Source organism: Dendrobates tinctorius, unplaced genomic scaffold (genome assembly GCF_039654945.1).
Source record: "Dendrobates tinctorius isolate UK_male_01 unplaced genomic scaffold, ASM3965494v1 ptg000070l, whole genome shotgun sequence".
Taxonomy (NCBI): domain Eukaryota; kingdom Metazoa; phylum Chordata; class Amphibia; order Anura; family Dendrobatidae; genus Dendrobates; species Dendrobates tinctorius.
The window spans coordinates 40,488,672-40,493,847 of NW_027361738.1; the positions used below are offsets into that span (position 1 = coordinate 40,488,672).

At 46.8% G+C, this 5,176-nt stretch overlaps 1 long non-coding RNA gene across 2 annotated transcripts; it reads right to left on the bottom strand.

The window, feature by feature from the left end:
* Positions 1-1,048: 1,048 nt before the first annotated feature.
* LOC141095938 (uncharacterized) lies at positions 1,049-4,437 on the bottom strand. Of its 2 annotated transcripts, none has more exons than XR_012233516.1 (3): positions 4,282-4,437; positions 1,287-1,381; positions 1,049-1,210 (listed from the first exon to the last, which is right to left on the bottom strand). It is a non-coding gene; the product is annotated as an uncharacterized lncRNA (long non-coding RNA). The 2 variants fall into 2 exon arrangements; XR_012233515.1 differs by lacking the exon at positions 4,282-4,437 and adding an exon at positions 1,884-1,935.
* Positions 4,438-5,176: the final 739 nt, after the last annotated feature.

Here is a 5,176-nt window from a genome sequence, read left to right on the forward strand (position 1 = left end):
CTGAGGAATGCTTCCAGCACCTTGTTGAATCTCTGCCACGAAGAATTGAGGCAGTTCTGAAGGCAAAAGGGGGTCCAACCCCTTACTAGCATGGTGTACCTAATAAAGTGGCCAGTGAGTGTATATTTTTAATGTTGTTAGGATGACTAAAATTTGAATTGTCACTGAAAACTCTGTCATCTTTTTTTATGACAGCACAGATGGAAACATTTCGCCTCTTCCTGAAGATGCCAGCCAAGAGGCCGCAGGATCCACAGATTCTATGGATGGGTCTTCATTCTGTGAACCTGAGTCTCCCTGTACATCTGGTGTAGTGTCGGCTGCGTCATCTTCAGGGATGGCATCTTGTGCAGAGACCCAAAATACTCCTGCCCCAAACAGTCAAACAGCTGCCAATCCGTTGACAGTAACCGAGCCACTGGCAAAAAAAAGCAAGGCCAAAACCCAAAAAAAAATGGATGTGACTACAAAAAGGGTTAATGACACCATAGATCTAATCAATAAATCTTCCAGGGAAGATCACTTGGATTTTTTTGGTGCCAGCATAGCCAGCAAAGCTCGGTTACTGTCAGCGGAAAGGCAGACTAAGTTTATGACAGTAGTAAATGCAATACTGTCAGAATTTGAAGACCCTTCGCCTATCGCACCTTTAGCAGATATTGTAATAGGGGCCACACAAAGTGTTCGATCAAGGCGTCCACCACCACCACCACCATTGCCGCCTCCACAACCACCAATGCCACCACCACCACCACCACCACAACAGCGTGATGACCAACGGTATCAGCGACCTCCCGTTAACTATTCTTATTATGGAGATGTTAACTCTGAAAACATGAGTTACCAAGATTACATCTTGCTCAACTAGTTTAGGGCATAAGGCAGATCCTGGATGACAAAGTCCTCCATTACCTTCAATAGTTCTGCGTTGCTGACACCAGACCTGCTGTCACCGTTTTGTGAGGCCATATTCGGACAACACTTGTGTTTGTTGAACCTTTTCTTTGTTGTTGAAAGATTTTATATTTAAAAAAAAAAAAAGACTATGTTGGTCATAAAGTCTTTATTGGTTTTATAATAAATTAATATTTACAATTTGTTTTATTATTATTTGTGGAAAAATATTATAAGGTCTTCTCCCATAATGCTCAGGAGCCGGTCAAATGCTGGGATGGTGAGCCGGCAAAAGGACACAAATGTCTCGGGATATCTGTTAAAAAAAATAATAAGTTACATCACATACAGATTTGTACTTATAACATTCTCGTCACATATGGGTAACTTACCTTCTCAAATCTTGGTATAGCACACGAAAGTGACCCTTTCCTGTACGTTCTGCCACAATGGGGTCTACCCACATTCTTCTGGTTCTCTTTCTGGCCTGCAAGTAAGATAAAATAATATGGGTTAAGGTCCCGTAAGAGTCTACAACGCTCCAGCGCTGAGGAAAACGATGTGACCTAAAGATGGTTGGTACGTCGCTACCTGTTCACTCACCAGGCAGATCTATTCAATTTACACAGCCACTATACGGCAAGCCGTAACCTCAGCAGTCACTGGGACCTTGTCACACAGCAGCTAATCTGACGACCCCAGCCTGCGTCCTTGAATTCTGCACCACCATCGCAGTCGCTCATTGTCAGCAAACATAGCAATGCATGAGGCCAGCGGAACAAAACCGATCAAAAAATGGACAGGACATTCAAGCTCAATCAGCAATATCCAGCAGGGGGACGGTCGCCCATATCCATCACATGTAGCAAGATGGCTGGCGACGTCGCTGTTGCGTCACAAAAGCTGTGATGTTTCAGCGACCTCGCTAGCAATCTCACTATGTGTGATGAGGACTCAAAAACAATATTTTTACATACAGTGTTGCTTACCTGGAGTCTTTGCTGATTCAGAGAATCAAGCAATACTCCCAAAGCTTGGAGGCATTGTGGCCTGCATAGCCATACATTAGTTTCACCATGTTCTTCGCCATGCTGTGTGCTTCGTTGTTCACTCCGATCATTTTCAAGGTTAGCACTCATGATTACGAAAGTGTGCCGAATGCAAAATGGAGAAAGAGGTTGGACTAGGAAGTGACATCATTTTTTTTTTTCTATTTTGAAGTTTCTTCTCTTTATTTTTGCTTTCAAAAAAGGCAGACAAATCAGGTAGAAAAACGCAAGCAAAACCGCACAAAATATGCATGAAATCAGCATAGAAAATGCATGGAAAATTGTTTGAAAAACGCAAGAAAAACGCATCCCAAAAAACGCTTAAAAAACGCATCAAAAACGCTATAAAACCGCATCAAAAACGCAGACATTCCACCATGCGTTTTCTGCCAGCAGGTGCAGTTTTTGTGCAGAAAAATGAGACAAAAAATATGCAACGTCTGCACATGGCCTCAGTGCACAGTCTCTCTTTAAATTCACTCAGGGTATGCGACTCACCCGAGTACTGCGGTAGCCAGGCCGCTCCCGGTATGTAGGGCATGGACAGCGGCATTATGGGGACCACTGCTGCAGGCGCTCCTCCTTGCGGTGCTGCGGGGTTGGCGGCTGCGTCTGCCGCTGCTTCGCCTTGTGGCGCGGACATTCTCTCCCCCCCAGTTAACGTTAGCCAGGGTCGGGGGTTGTGTGAGCTCACCGGCGGCCGCTTCACAGGCCCGATGCTCCGGGCTGTAGGCCTCAGCTCCTCCTCGTCTCGCGCGCTGTCCTCTCTTCCCACGCGGCACTTCACTTCTTCGCGCTCTGTGGCAGGCTCCGCCCACGAAGGCCCGCCCCTCTCTTCCCGCACGCGCCAAGCAGCACGGCAATGGCGGTTTCTGGCGCCAATTTCACACACAGTCTTTAAACACAGTCTATGGCACACAGGACCGGGTACCGGGCTCTGTAATCCTGTTCGTGATGCCAAATTGAGTCGCCCTCCCAGGGCTGTGGGGTACTCGGTACCGGGCCGATGTCAGGGCGATGTGTCACAGCAGCGGTGACCTGGTCCGTGGCTCTGGGTGCCCAAGTAATAGGGTGGTGGAATGTAGTTAATGGAATAGTTTGAGACGCCACCTGTGGTGTTCGGCAAGGGAGATGTTAAGCCGACGCTGTATGCAGATCCGCTGGGACTGATGGTATGGTCTAGAAAAGATGTAAAAGCTCCCCACAGGTGAAACTATAGCCCCAGGGCAGTGTAGAGGTGGTTGGCACGGGGATGTAACAGTGCCGGAAGGGTAGAAAGCAGACAAGACACAGCGGTGTGCAATTTCTGTACCTTTACTTGATAACTGCAGTCCCGGGTCCTGATTACAGATGGTATTGGAGCAGGTTAGCCTGGAAGCAACTCAGGGATTCTCTCTCAGCAGAAGGGCTGTGCAGTCTCCTTCCTAGCGCCTCTATATGTGAAGCACTCCAGTACATAGTTACTCTAGAGTTCCTCCTGTCAGATGTTCTCAAGAACCTTACTTGCACGGCAGACAGCTGTAGCCTATCTCGAGGACTCCTCTCTTCTGAGTCCCGGCTCTCTATCCAAGCTGCTGTTGTGCCCTCAAGTCTTAGATGGGAGCAGGGCATGTACAGCCTCCTACTCCTCTGGTGTCTGTTGCAGGACCGTTAGTATCCATACAACCGTGGAGACCAGGCTCCAGCTCATGCGCTCTCACCGCGAGGGAGCTCTCCAGCCAGAGCTCAACCTCAGCGCTCTTTCCACACGTCTGCACACTTCACCCTCCGCAGACTTACTGACTGACCACTCCTTCCTCTTGGCCCTCAGAGAGCACTCCTCCCCTTAATCTAGGTTCAGAGTTCCCCCTGCTGGCCTGGAGTGGAACTGTGTTGTATGCATAGGTAAACTGCGAGAGAGACACTTCACTGCCTTCAAGCCTGGCATTACCCTCCCCTGGAGGAAGGCAAAGCCAGTGTGGCGACCTTACTCCTGGGGGCGCCACACAAATCTGATGTTCCTTACTATGCTCTTGGATCTCTTGAGATCAGATCATAATAAACTTAGGTTTTAAAAGATATAAAGCAATTGCTACTTAACGCCAATCACCTGTCTCCACACTTCTGTAGATCTCATTTGGACCTTCGTCAGGAGATGTAAACCCTGGTGTAGAGAGCAGATTCCCAAAGATGTTGTGCAATAACAAAAGAAATATGCTGGACGTAGCTTTGTGGAGGTTCAGATGGGGTGCTGTGGTGGAGCGACAGATGAGTGGCTGTAAGGATGCTCTGTCAGTGGTTGCCTGTCAGCTCTAAAATGGCTACAATGGACAGGCTTAGCTCAAGTCATTCCACTTACCAGACCTTAGGTTTTGCCTTGTCGTTCACCTTTAAACCCCTGTACAGGGTTTTGGACTTAAGCATGTTTCCCTGGGCTGCTGTGCGGTGGTGCAGGTTGGCAGAAGTGGTAAGGTAGCCAGGTCAGAACCAAGATGGCAGAAAAAGTACAAAATCGGAATCTGTAAGAATAGTCACAAAAATACGCTGATGTCAAAACAAGGAACAATGATACAACAAGGCGCTAAACAGGCAGGTCTGAACCAAAGACGCACAAGAGAATATCTGGCAGCTTCCAGTAGTAAGCTGGAAGCTTAAGTATGGTGTGGTGCTCTCTAATTGGCTGGAACAGGGAGCTGATAACTCCAGATAGACAGCACACACACACCCAAACTGTCAGATTGGACAGCACTTCAGTTCTCAGCTACCATAATTTAAATGGCTGGGCAGACTCTGTTCCATCCAGAACTTGTGGTTCCAATGTCTCTTCTTTCACCAGCTCCACCCGCAGAATTGTAAAATTCAACACAAATTCAATTTGCCTTGAACTGATTTGCTCATCTCTAAGTTAGTTCTGCTAATTTCAATGTGGGTTTAAGTCTGGAAGAAAGCGTGATTGCAATATTTTAAATTCCAAATCTATACAAAAATTGGGTAATACAGTAGGTGTTCTGAACCCACGCTTTTTGTATCATTATAGTGCATGAAGAAATTTTGAACTTGGAAAAGCTGGTTCTACAACTCCCCAAACTGAGAAATCTAAGTAAAATTGATACTTTTTGGCTATGATCACACTATCAGTGTTTGGTCAGTAATTCACATTAGTATTTGAAAGCCAAAATCAGGAGTGGGTGAAAATTGCAGAAGTGGTGCACGAGTTTCTATTATACTTTTCCTCTGATTATTCCTCTCCTGGT